Genomic DNA, 14878 nt, shown 5'->3' with positions numbered 1-14878 from the left:
TTTCCACCTGGGCAGTCAACGTTTGAATATGATGAAAAAGCATGTTAGAATCCATGGTCTGGCAATTATTTGAAAAATCTTGGGGAGATTCTAAATGTGCTTTTAAAAAAAGAAAAACAACCCCCTGCCAAAAACTCAGCTAAAGCTTCTCAGAAATAAAGAACAGTTATTTCAACAGAAGACTAGAAACCCAAAATGGAGAGCCTATGATGAATTTGTGGAGGTTTCTAAGGCCACAGAAATGGTGAGCCCACTGTGTTTGCTGGGGGCCATGGGGGCGAGGGAGGGGACAGGGAGCCCAGGCCATCTTCCAGAGCAGTCAAGCTAATGAGAAACCATTCCTCTTCTTTAAGCCCGGTGCCTTCACTTGTTTCTCGGAAGCTTTGTGATAACAGATGGGGAGTACAATGGATTGTTACCCGGAAAGGATCAGTTCAATGGGGGTGCACTTTACTTTCCATCTCTGTCATGTGAACCAATTAACCTGCAGCAGGCTGGTGAAATGCAGCTGGCAGTTAATAGGGCCATTGTTGGAGCGGTGCCTGCCCTGGGCAAACTGCTGAGATAAGGATCTTTGGATGGCTCTGGGGATGAGAGGAAACCATCTGAGCTATAACTGTGGTGGGATGTTCACTCTCAGGACCAAGGAATGGCTGTGATTGTCAGGGAAGGTGGGCAAGAAAAAGAGGGAAATGAAAGAGAACCCCTGGGTTAAGAAAGGGAAGGTAGGTAAAGAAGGAGAGAGGAAAAGGGGGAGTAAAGGAGGGAGGGACTATAGCCCTTCATCTGTATGGGGGCAGGGATAGGTTCCAGGACCCTCTCAGACCCCAAAATCCTTGGATGCCCAAGTACCTTATATAAAATGCAGAGTATTTGCATATTCCCTGGTGGTTCAGACTGAAAACAATCTGTCTGAAATGCAGGAAACATGGGTTCAATGCCTGGATCAGGAAGATCCCCTGGAGAAGGGAATGGCAATCCACTCCAGTATTCTTGCCTGGGGAATCCCCTGGACAGAGGGGCTACAGTCCATGGAGCCGCAAAGAGTCAGACATGACTGAACAACTAACGCTTCTGTGTGTAACCTACACACATCCTCCCATATACTAAATCATCTTATAATTCCTTTAAATTCTTTAAAATCTTATAATTCCTTTAAATTCTTTAAAATCCTTTAAATTCTTTAAATCATCTTATAATTCCTAAAACAGTGTATAACTATGTAAACAGTTGCCTGCACACAGCAAATTCAGGTTTTGCTTTTCGGAACTTTGCAATTAAAAAATTTTTTTTTCCATCTGTAGTTGGTTGAATCTAGGGACGGGAAACCTGTAGGTATGGAGCATTGACTATGTAACACTTGTAGGTGCTGCCTTTAATCTTCACCAAAAAATAGCTGAAGGGATCCTGCTCTCAGGCCAGCTCTCCCCAAAGTGTATTCAGAGGAGGGGTCATGTTCTGTATGCTATTAGTTGGTGTTTTAGGGGGGATATTTTTTAACAGATGAGAGATAAACTATGGTTTTATCCATTTGGGAAATGTTTTTGGTCCAACAGTTTTCTTTAATGTGTTCCTTCTCAGAACTTTCAATAAACTCAAGTGTGTTACAGGGCTCCATTACTAGACCATGGTATTATAGCGCCTCCTCAAATTATTTTATGTATTCAAAGATGATATCCTGGGACAAGCATTCTGAGAAATGGGGTTTTGGAAATAATGCTCCAAGCCTGTGCTCTTGCAGGCAACACTGAGCCGCTTCCACGCTGGTTCTGTCTTAAAGCTGGACAAGCCCCTGACATCTTTCTTTGGTTGGAGCCCAAAATCTTCCTGCCAGGTCACATTCCAGCCTAGTTCCTGTGACACTGTTCATTCACTCACTGATGTACTCATTCATTCAAACTCCATCCTTGTTTGCTCTTGTTTTGGTGGTTCTGACTCTGAACACTTACTTTGTCTTCAGATTGAGACCCCATGCCTGGCTCCCATCCATGCGGAGCTGGAAACATCCTGATCCTTCAGGCATTTTGACATCTAGTGTATCTGTGTAGTCTTGGATATGTTCTTTGGCTTTGCCTTCTCCTCTCAATTTATTGTCTCCAATTATCTTCAAGGTCAAGACCATGGGCCAGGGCAGTCTCTGGCCTTGTATAACCCTCTTACTCAGTTTTCTTAGCCAGGATAACCTGAAACCCTTACCTCCTCCTCTTGAGGGCTTGGATTTGAGTACCATTCATCCTTTGAGCCTTTCCCATCATCTCAGCTGCTCCTGGAGTCAGAAAGCTTTTCTCGTAGTGACTTAAATGTTTCTTGGAATTGATGAGTAAGTTACTTCCTCTTGTTTTTCTACAAGAGCAATGGAGGATGAAGGGGCTTGGACATTGGTGTATTTTAGTGCCGTGAGCTTGCCAACTCTGCTTTCTTCTTCCTGGAAAGGAACCACTCTCACCCACATGCAGCCCCTCAGAAGCTCTCTGAGGACCACCACTGGGGGTGGAAAGGAGCCAGCAAAATCTTCTCTGGCCTTATCCTCACCCCATGGTATCATTTAGATGGTGACAACCCTCAGAATCCCAATCCTGGAGAGAGCTCCTTTTAGAGACATGGCATCACTGGCATGTGACCAGTGGAGGCAAGACTAATGTCCCAAGTGAAAGTCGCTCAGTTGTGTCAACTATTTGTGACCCCATGGACTATACAGTCCATGGAATTCTCCAGGCCAGAATACTAGAGTGGGCAGCCATTCCCTTCTCCAGGGGATCTTCCCAACCCAGGAATCAAACCCAGGTCTCCCATGTTGCAGGTGGATTCTTTACCAGCTGAGCCACCAGGGAAGCCCAATGTCCAAAAGGTCTTACTTTTGTGTTGACCATTACTTCCTTTAGACACCCGCAGGGTCCAGTTCTCCACCTGTTTTATGGGAGATCAACATAGCAGGAAAATTACTCCTACCCAGAAGCTCTGCGTAAACAAATAAAGGAACTGAAGAACTGGAGATTCTCTCATACCCCATCCATGAAGTCTGGGAGGGATTAGACAGAGTCATTAACCACACTTATCAGCTTCTTAGATCTATTTTCTTTCACTTTCTGCAAATGGCATTCTTTACCCCACCAACAAGTGGGACCAATCAGGAGCATACAATGTGGGGAACACATGCATGTTTCTGTCTCCAAATTAGTAGGAAAATAGGCAGTGGGGAAGTGAGGACATGAAGAAATCATGCTTTTAGACAGTTAATTTACCCAAAGTACAACTGCTATCTGTTTATTACAGACAATTTGGAACATACATAAAAGTAGAAAGAAGAAACATTTGCATATGAAGATAAATGGCGAACATTTCACCCTGGTGCCAGCAACCAAAATGGTTGTCTGTTTTTTGGGCAACTGCCTGATTTTTACCCACAAACATAGTAGTTCTTATATCTAGTTGTATCTCCAACTTTGCACCAGTTTCTAGGAAAGTTTGCACTCCTCACTCATGGAATAACAAATTAGTCTTTGAACACTGTTTATGAAATACCTGCCATGTGCCAGGAACCCTGCTAGGCCTAGCAGGGTGTGAGCAAACCAGACTTGAGTCTGCCGGTACACATATGCCATTCCTAGGTGGTGTGATCTGATGGATGTTGACAGGTATTAATAGGACTCACTGAGTGTGTAGCTAGCACTATGTTAGCAGTTTGCATATGTGCATGTGTGTGCTAAGTCGCTTCAGTCGTATCTGACTCTTTGCAACTCTGTGGTCTGTAGCCTGCTAGGCTCCTCTGTCCATGGGATTCTCCAGGCAAGAATACTGAAATGGATCTCCTTCTCCAGGGGATCTTCCTGACCCAGGGATCGAACCTGCATCTCTTATGTCTCCTGCATTGGCAGGGGGGTTCTTCACCACTAGTGCCACCTGGGAAGCCTAGCAGTTTGCATGTGTCAGGGAAATTTAGTTTCTTTTATTTTATATGTGTTCTTTCAGAGATTTTCCTTCTCCCTACTCCAAAGGCGCTGGGCTGCAGTGATGTGCTTCTGCCAGTGGTGAAGTTCATGTTACCAGGGACACCTTCTTGTTTTGTCTTTTGGGGAGGCCTCTGGGCACAATCTCAGAGGAGATCCTGGTTGGGGCCCCAGAGGAGGAGGCAAGAGAGCACTGTGGTTGGAGGAAGCAGAGGTGGGAACTAAATTTCTACAGAACTGAGCAGGGGACAGACGGGGCTAGCTGAGAGTGGTGGGGATCTGTGTCCTTCTCCCTGGGGGAGCCAGAGGGGAAGGCTGGCAGCACATCAAGGAGGAGGAAGACTCCAGTTACTTATGCTCAAAGCAACAGCAAAGGCTGTCAAACCCTTATATACAGAGAACACTGAGCCTGTCAGACACAAGAGCCTGTGAAGATCTTGACAGTGGCACCTGCTTGCTGACCAGTGCGGAGGGACGATCGTAGAGTCCCTGATGTTTAAGGACTCATGTGGTCTTTAGAGCCTTTGTAGAACTGATCTAAGTTACTTTGATCACACACCAGTCTTGAATTCTCTTGCAAAGATGAGAATGAAACCAAATTCAGGTCAAATATTGCCACACAACCATCATTGAACTAGCATTTATTATTGCTATTATTTTTAACTTTTTAGAGAAAATGTTATTAATTTAAGCAATAAAAAATAAAGTCTTATAACTCTGGAAGAAATATAAGCATCCCTTACTTTAGGAAAGTGATGCTTTAATTAGCCAGAAAGAAAAAGTGAGCTGCTTTAAAAGACTCCCACCAAAGGAGTTTCCACAACATCCCAATGCTTCATTAAGGAATTCTTTCTTACATCTCACTTAAAATCCACTTTCTGTGGATTTATATTCCTTACCGTTACAAAGTATTTACATAGCATCTGCCAGCTTATATATGAAACATGGGAGGACCAAATCTTTATGTATTAGCATCTGGCCCAGCATATTAAGAGTTGGTCTGAAATACTCAGAAGAAAAGTGTAAAAGAAACACCAGTAGCACCAGTAGTAAGAATAAGTGAATTTCAGGGATGTGGAGTGTTGAGTAGCTTGAACTAGAGTTTAGTAACGAGCAGCCGGCATGCGCTTCCTACCGCCTCCTCTTGAACACTTGCGAAGTCCCAGTTCTCTGTTCTATTAGAGGCTTCGGCCACTTCCTTACATGTACTAATCACTTGATACAGATATAATAGCACACCAGAGCTAGGGTCTAGTCCCTGTATAGTTGATTTCAGGCATCCAGAATTTTCCAGATCAATAGCTCAATAAGGGATTGTTTGTAGAACAAGTCTGTGTATCACCCCTACATGCCCAGGCTAAAGGCCTTGCTAGGTTCTTATGCTAGGTTTGTGCAGAGATGGGGAGTATCTCTCAACTTTTTTTTTTCATTTAAGTAGATTCTCTTTTTTAGATTCTTTGCCATTGTAGGTTATAACAATATATTGAATATAGTTCTGTGTGCTATACAGCAGGTCCTTGTTTGCCTATTTTATATATCATCGTATGTATATATTAATCCCCAAATTCTAATTAATCTCCCTCTCACATCCCACCCCACTTCCCCTTTGGTAGCCATAAGTCTGTGTTCTATGTCTGTGAGTCTATTTCTGGTTTGTAGGTACGTTCATTCGTATCATTTTTTAAAGATTAAACAAATGAGTAATAGAGAATGTTTGTCTTTCTCTGTTTGACCTACTTCACTCACTCTGACAGTCTCTAGGTCTATCCATGTTGGTGCAGATGGCATTAGTTCATTCTTTTTTGTGGCTCAGTAATATTCCATTGTATACATACACACCACATCTTTTTAATCCGTTCAACTGTTGATAGACATTTAGGTTGCTTCCATGTCTTAACTATTGTAAACAGTGTTGCTATGAACATTGGGTGTGTGTATCTTTTTGAAATAGAGTTTTCATCTTTTCTGGATATATGCTAAGGAGTGGGTTAGCAGGGTCATATGGTAACTATATTTTTAGTTTTTTAAGGAACCTCCATGCTGTTCTCCATAGTGGCTGTACCAATTTACATTCACACCAACAATGTAGGAGGGTTCCCTTTTCTCTAGCATTTATCATTTGTAGATTTTTTTATTATGGCCATTCTGACTGATGTGAGTGATACCACATTATAGGTTTGACTTGCATTTTTCTAATAATTAGTAATGTTGAGCATCTTTCCATATTGTTGGCCATCTGTATCTTTCTTTGGAGAAATTTCTATTTAGGTCTTCTGCCCATTTTTTGATTGGGCTATTTGTTTTTTAATATGAAGCTGGATGAGCTATTTGTATATTTTGGAAATTAACCCCATGTCTGTAGTATCATTTCTCTCATCTACTTCAGTCAGTTCTCATAGTTGACCAATGAGAACCTCTTTCTGGCATCTTTATATACACCAGTGTACTAAGGAAATGGCAACCCACTCCAGTGTTCTTGCCTGGAGAATCCCAGGGACAGAGGCGCCTGGAGGGCTGCCGTCTATGGGGTCGCACAGAGTCAGACACGACTGAAGCGACTTAGCAGCAGCAGTACTATTAGTGTTATCAGTGTAATAATTTCCTGTGAGAGCTGTAAGAAATGACTACAAACATGGTTTCATAAAACAATAGGAATTTATTCTTTGTGCTTCTGGAGGCCAGAAATCTGAAATCAAGGTGAGCCAGGACTGTACTCTCTCTGGAGACTCTAGAGGTCTATCTGTCCCTGTCTGTTTTGGCTTCTTGTGGCTGCTGGTGTTCCTTGGCTTGTGGTCACATCAGTCCAGTTTCTGCCTCTGTCCTGACCCTGACAGGGTGTCAGTGTCCTCACTTCTGTCTGTATAATCTCCCTCTGTAAGGACAGTTGGCATTGGATTTAGGGTCCATCTGGATAATCTAGGACAATCTCCTTAAGATCTCTAATTTATAATCCAGGATAATCTCCTTATCTTCTTATGTTAAGATCTCTAATTTAATTATATCAACAAAGATAATTTTTCCAAATAAAGTCACTTTCACGGGTTCTGATGCTTCAGACATGAGTATATTTTGAGGGTCACAATCTAACTCATTGTATCAATGACTCTGTTATTTAGGACGCTATATAGCAAGTTTTCTGGTGATCACAATGTAGATAACAGGTCAATGAGCAGTAGTTACCTCTGGAGGGTGGTCTTTCTTTTGAATACTAGCTGACCACCTGTACAGTGGGCTTTCAGGAAAGAGCAAGTGACAGCCCCTGGAGCTCAACTTAGAGAAACTATCACATCACAAAACAGGAGAGAACCCTGATAATGCTTGTGATTGAATTTGCTACTAACTTATAGGATGGGGATTTAAGGTTTGGTTTACTTTTATCTTAATGAAATATTTCTTGCATCCAAGGTTGTGCTGGACAATTCCTACCTTATACACATTATCATGGTTAATTTTCATAGCATTGTCAAGGTAAAAGTGATTATACCCATTTTGTAGGTAAGGAAACTGAAGCTAAAAGATACTGAAATGATCACGCTGATAGGGTAGGGCTAAGACTTGGCTGTGTTTCCGTCTGACTCTAAAGTCAGAATGCCTTGCTATAGAGCTAGAGTGCTTTCTCCAAGGCAGTCCAACCCACCTGGAAACACCTGCCTCTGACCAGGGTCTGGTGATACTTGCAGTTCTACCTGCTTTGGATAAATACACTATGGAAGAAGTAACATTAATGAAGAGGAAGACAGAGAAGAGTATAAAGATAAGAAAGGGGGCAGGAGAGAGGTGGGGGTTCAGAAGAAATCCTCTAACTGTTGCAGTTTATAAAGAAGAAAGTTGAGGGCATGGACTGATATTTTAGTCAGTTTGGGCTGCTGTATAACGAAGTACCATAGACTGTGCATCTGGTTTACACATAATAGAAATTTATTTCTCACAGTTATGGAGGCTGGAAGTCTGAGATTAGGATGCTAGCACGACTGGGGGCGGGTGAGAGCCCTGTTCTGTGTTGCAGATGGCTCGTTGTACCCTCACATAGCAGATAGCACAGGGAGGAAGAAAACTCTCCTGTGACTCTTACAAAGGTATTAATCCTATTCCTAAGGATTCACCCCATAACCTCATCTTATTTCAGTGACCTCCCAAAGTCTCCATCTCCTAATACCGTCACACTGGGAGGTAGGGTTGCAACATATGGATTTGGGGGGAATATAAACATTCAGAACATAACAAGTGGCTGATAATTTTTCCCGGGCCTCTACCAACCAGCAGAATGGCAGACCCTCTAGGCTGCCAAGGCATCAGAAGAGTCAGGACAGGAAGCACTGGGGGTCCAGGTACTGCTGTGTCCTGGCGGCCCCTAATCCTGGCGTGATTTTACTCAGCTGGTCCCATATTTTCCCCTGGCTCTCTACCACCTTGTGGTCCTATTTGAATTGTTGCAGACATTTGATGCCTATGCTGGTGGCCTGTCAACTGTGTGGTAGACTGCACTATTCTCCATCCATTCTTCCTCCCTCCCTAGAAGCAGAATATCTCCTCATTTCACTGATACCAGGCTTGGTCACATGACTTACTTTGGTCAATGGACTGTTACCAGATGTGATGTAAACCAAAGCTTGAAATGTACCTTGAAATCAAGTTTATGTTTGTACATGTCTGCCATTGGCATGAAAACATAATCTATCTACTGCATTGCTCCAAGGTTGATTAGAGAGACATGGAGATCATACCGTTTAGCAGTTTGAAACCTAGCCGAGTGGAGCCTAGCCTAGGTCAGCCAACCCCTAGCTAAACCAATAGATGCCTAAGTAATAATAACTGATCATTGTTTTAAGCTACTTTATTTTGGGATGACTTGTCATACAGCATTATTATGGCAAGGTCTGACTGATACATTCTGTCTTACAGTTGCCATACCCACCCCTTCCCACCACTGTCTCCACCATCACTGCCACATTTCTGTTTTGGGGTGCCAGCAACACTGGCAGCAGCTGTAGTCCCAGGTACTAAGGCAGCTTCTCACCACAGAGCTGGATTCCTGAGGGGCACCATGCAGAGCCAGACCTTTCATAGCACATACAGACCCTGGAAAGGAAGGAGTTGGGTCCTCTTCCTACCTTTTACAATGCTGTTACTGCTCTCTCCTGCAGTCTCTCTTGCGGGTGAGGTGGTTCCCAGCCTCTGCCTGAAGCCACATTTCCGAAGATGTACCTGCACGTCTAGGAAGCCTCCTCACTCCATCTATAGGTTCAGCATCTGCCCAGCTGGTTACAGACACGGATGTTTGCAGCTTAAATTGAATCGGCCAATTTCTGTTGATCTCCATCCTTTCTACCTTTGTGGTTATCCACATCCAAGCCTTTGCTTCTAGCATTCTTGAGGGGAATGGCATCATGGCAGAAAAGCTTATGGAGACACAAAAGATGATCAATCTGAAGTGAAGTGAAGTGAAGTGAAGTGAATTCACCCAGTCGCGTCCGACTCTTTGCAACCCTGTGGACTGTAGCCCACCAGGCTCCTCCGTCCATGGGACTCTCCAGGCAAGAATACTGGAGTGGGTTGCCATTTCCTTCTCCAGGGGATCTTCCCGACCCAGGGATCGAACCCAGGTCTCCCGCATTGCAGGCAGTTGCTTTGACCTCTGATCAATCTAAGTGCCTACAATTTCAATAATGAGTAGCCAGCCAGGTTGGATACCAAAGGTTTTCTCTAGATGATGGGATTATGGATGTTTTGTAAAAACCTATTCATTCTCTTTTGTGTTTTCTATATCTTCCAAATGTGGTATTGTTTGAATCTGAAAAACAATAACCTCTAGTTAAACAACAACAAGAGTGAAACAACCTCCACCACTTTGAGTGAAAACCCTGTGCAGGTAGGGTGAAATGGGAGGGGCAGAGTGGCTGTAACAGCAGCTAGGACAGTAGCTGGGGGTCAGCACCCAGTGCTTCTGGCATCAGAGGCCCCAGACTGTGGAGTCCAGCCCAGCCTGTCACTTGGTGCTGGCTCCCACTGAGGGTCATGCTTCTAACCTTAGCTGGCAGCTGGCAAAGAACACTGGATAAGGAGATGTGGGGAGACCCTAGGACCTGGAAAGGGAGTGTGGCTGGCTCAGCCTAAATCCATCTGCGCTATAGGGGTTCCTTGTTTTGTGCAATAAATAGGCTTTCGAAAAACTGTGAGAATCACAATTTTAAATGCAAAAACCATTTTATATGTGCTAGGGGAGTTTCCTGAATAAAAGGCTCTATTGAGAAGCCCTGATTAAAGTGAATAATCCCTACCCATTTTATCTTTGGCATAAATCTGTATTTTCACTTAGGGTGTTTTGGATTTCCATGAGAAAATAGATGACAGGTGTTCTGGAAAAGCATACCCTAGAACTTCTGCTGAGGGTTAATGGGCAGTGGCATCTAATTGGAAGGACAGCCTGGCCCTGCTTTAAGTCCTAGTACTGATGCCAATGTATTACATTCTTCACAAGTCCTGCTCTTCTGGCCTGGAATTCTTTCCTTCTAACTGTATATGGCTCCCTCCTTCACATCTTTTGAGCTTGTGCTCAAATGCCACTCACCTTCCTAGAGGAGCCTTCTTCATCATCCCACTTAGAACTGTGACTCTTCATCACCGCCTCTCCCCTTTGTCTTCTTGATTTTTCTCCATGGTACTTAACCAACACCTGTCATACTGTATATTGCCCTGATCTTGTTTACTGCCTGTGTCTTTCACTGGATGTCAGTCCTGTAGGACCAGAACTGTAGGTTGTTGCGTTCACTGTTGTGTCCCTGGTGCCTGGAAGAGTACCTGGCACAGTCTATGCCTCAATAAATGCCTCTTAAATAAACTGAATGAACGAATGACCGTTGGCATGTTACCTAAATTTTCTGCAAGTCAAAACCATAAATGAGTAAAGCAGCAGCTGCCCGCTGGCTTGAGAGTTGGGGAGACAATCGTGGTTGGGGAGGGGGCTGCGTTAAACTTCTGGGAGTGGCCCCCCTAAGTCTGAGGGGGCAACCGCTCTACAGCACCAGCCAACTCTTGTCACAGGCGTGCTGGCTCAGTATTGCCAGATTTTAAAGCTTTTCTTTTAAGAAAGGCCAGAAAATGACTTAAAAAAGTGAATTCACTTGAGTTTTAAGTGTTGATAACCAAGTCTCATTTTTACAAAACCCTTGCAATTGTGTAATTCAGACATCTGAGAGTCAGGTCCGAGAGGCAAGCACCAGGATGGGATTTCTGGACTAGACACCCTCCCTCTAGAATTCTATTTTATTCTATCCTGTTCTGTTCTGTAAGTATAGAGACTAATCAAACTCAAACCAAATTATTTGATTTAAACAGGAATGATTAGGGCATCATATTTTGCCTTCTCAGCCTGACAGGGAAAAGGTTACTCCCTGGAAAACCACTAGCCGTCTCTTGAATGACACAGAAAAAAATCAACACACAATGTGGCAAGATTGGTTAAGTAGCAAGGCAATGGGACTCCCCTCACATTATTTTTCAGATTTATAGGATTTCCTCCATACATGATAGTAACTCCACTGGGCCTCAGCTACAGGTCACTCGGAGGGAAAAAAATTCACCCTTTTCCAGTCTATGATTCCAAAATTGCATTTTATGCAGTTCATTTTATTTTCACGTAATGATTTCTGCTCCTTGGCTGCTATTAACAATCCTTAATGCATGTATCTGATAACTTGCAAAATGTCCCAGTGAGTCCACTGGGATCTGTAAAGGAGTGTGATGAAGGGGTACCTGAAACAAACAGGAAAATGTCCAACAAATGGAATTGCTCTGATGACCTCCTATACCACGACCATGGTGATGAATGACTCTCTTTTTCCAATTATATGGATTGTAATTGGACTCCTTCCTGCCACAGAACAAGTCATTTTATGACTGTGATATGCTGTAAGATATGGAAATATGGGCCTTGGGACTAATAGGGAGCTGAAGTTGCTGGACAGGGTCAGACAATACGAGGTGTGAGAGAGGAGACAGGAAATGTTGGTATGTGCTAATGCAGAGGGAAAATGGGTGGTGAGGGGGCAGAAGAGGTGAGAAAAGATTAGAGATAAGAAAAAGCAGTCATCATGGTGGGCAAGAATGGTTGTGAAGGAGCATAAAGAGACTGGTTTTAAACCCACAAAAATCTGGGTTTGAGTATCAGCTCCATCTTTTACCAGCTATATGTGCCTGTGGGCAAGATACTTAACCTCTTTGAGCCTCAGTTCCACCATCTATAAAATGGGCCTAGTAAAGCCTTAGGGCTTCCCTGGTGGCTCAGATGGTTAAGAATCTCCTGCAATGCAGGAGACCTGGGTTTGATCCCTGGGTGGGGAAGATCCCCTGGAGAAGGAAATGGCAACCCACTCCAGCATTCTTGCCTGGAGAATTCCATGGACAGAGAGGAGCTTGACAGGCTACAGTCCATGGGTTTGCAAAGAGCTGGACACGACTGAGCAACTAACACACACAGTAAGGCCTTCCTCCAGGGTTGAAATGAAAACCAAAAGAAATAACGTAGGTGTGCTGCCAGGTGCAACGTAAAACCTCAGTACCACTCATGCTACCCAAGATTCTAGGCCTCAGCATCTTCCATCGTAAAATGGTAGTTGGTATTGAACTGGACTAAGGGTGCATAGGGCAGACAGACTGAAACACAATCACAGACAACCGGCCAATCTGATCACATGGACCACAACCTTGTCTAACTCAGTGAAACTAAGCCATGCTGTGTGGGGCCACCCAAGATGGCTGGGTCATGGTGGAGAGGTTTGACAGAATGTGGTCCACTGGAGAAGGGAATGGCAAACCACTTCAGTATTCTTGCCTTGAGAACCCCATGAACAGTATGAAAAGGCAAAATGATAGGACACTGAAAGATGAACTCCCCAGGTCAGTAGGTGCCCAGTATGCTACTGGAGATCAGTGGAGAAATAACTCCAGAAAGAATGAAGGGATGGAGCCAAAGCAAAAAAACACCCAGTTGTGGATAGGACTGGTGATAGAAGCAAGGTTTGATGCTGTAAAGAGCAATATTGCATAGGAACCTGGAATGTTAGGTCCATGAATCAAGGCAAATTGAAAGTGGTCAAACAGGAGATGGCAAGAGTGAACATCAACATTCTAGGAATCAGTGAACTAAGATGGACTGGAATGGGTGAAGTTAACTCAGATGACCATTATATCTACTACTCTGGGCAGGAATCCCTTAGAAGAAATGGAGTAGCCATCATAGTCAACAAAAGAGTCCAAAATGCAGTACTTGGATGCAATCTCAAAAATGACAGAATGATCTCTGTTTGTTTCCAAGGCAAACCAATCAATATCACGGTAATTCAAACCTATGCCCCAACCAGTAATGCTGAAGGAGCTGAAGTTGAACGGTTCTATGAAGACCTACAAGACCTTCTAGAACAAACACCCAAAAAAGATGTCCTTTTCATTATAGGGGACTGGAAGGTAAAAGTAGGAAGTCAAGAAACACCTGGAGCAAATTTGGCCTTGGAGTACAGAATGGAGCAGGGCAAAGGCTAATAGAGTTCTGCCAAGAAAATCCACTGGTCATAGCAAACACCCTCTTCCAACAACACAAGAGAAGACTCTACATATGGACATCACCAGATGGTCAACACCAAAATCAGATTGATTATATTCTTTGCAGCCAAAGATGGAGAAGCTCTATACAGTCAGCAAAAACAAGACTGGGAGCTGACTGTGGCTCAGATCATGGACTCCTTATTGCCAAATTCAGACCGAAACTGAAGAAAATGGGGGAAACCACTAGACCATTCAGGTATGACCTAAGTCAAATCCCTTATGACTATACAGTGCAAGTGAGAAATAGAATTTAAAGGACTAGATCTAATAGACAGAGTGCCTGAAGAACTATGGATGGAGGTTTGTGACATTGTACAGGAGGCAGTGATCAAGACCATACCCAAGAAAAAGAAATGCAAAAAACCAAAATGGCTGTCTGAGGATGCCTTACAAATATCTGTGAAAAGAAGAGAAGTGAAAAGCAAAGGAAGAAAGGAAAGATATACCCATTTGAATGCAGAGTTCCAAAGAATAGCAAGAAGAGAGGAGAAAGCCTTCCTCAGCGATCAATGGAAAGAAATAGAGGGAAACAATAGGAGGGGAAACACTAGAGATCTCTACAAGAAAATTAGAGATACCAAGGGAACATTTCATGCAAAGATGGGCTCAATAAAGGACAGAAATAGTATGGACCTAAAAGAAGCAGAAGATATTAAGAAGAGGTGGCAAGAATACACAGAACTGTATAGAAAAGATCTTCATGACCCAGATAATCACGATGGTGTGATCACTCACCTAGAGCCAGACGTCCTGGAATGTGAAGTCAAGTGGGCCTTAGGAAGCATCACTACAAACAAAGCTAGTGGAGGTGATGGAATTCCAGTTGAGCTATTTCAAATCCTGAAAGATGATTCTGTGAAAGTGCTGCACTCAATATGCCAGCAAATTTGGAAAGCTCAGCAGTGGCCACAGGACTGGAAAAGGTCAGATTTCATTCCAATCCCAAAGAAAGGCAATGCTAAAGAATGCTCAAACTACCTCACAAATGTACTCATTTCAGTTCAGTTCAGTTGCTCAGTCGTGTCTTGACTCTTTGCAACCCCATGAGTTGCAGCACGCCAGGCCTCCCTGTCCATCACCAACTCCCAGAGTTCACCCAAACTCAAGTCCATCGAGTCAGTGATGGCCATCCAGCCATCTCATCCTCTGTTGTTCCCTTCTCCTGCCCGCAATCCCTCCCAGCATCAGTCTTTTCCAACGAGTCAACACTTCGCATGAGGTGGCCAAAGTACTGGAGTTTCAGCTTTAGCATCAGTCCTTCTAAAGAACACCCAGGGCTGATCTCCTTTAGAATGGACTGGTTGGATCTCCTTGCAGTCCAAGGGACTCTC

This window comes from Budorcas taxicolor, chromosome 2, assembly GCF_023091745.1.
Source record: "Budorcas taxicolor isolate Tak-1 chromosome 2, Takin1.1, whole genome shotgun sequence".
NCBI lineage: Eukaryota > Metazoa > Chordata > Mammalia > Artiodactyla > Bovidae > Budorcas > Budorcas taxicolor.
This window is presented reverse-complemented; position numbering follows the sequence as displayed.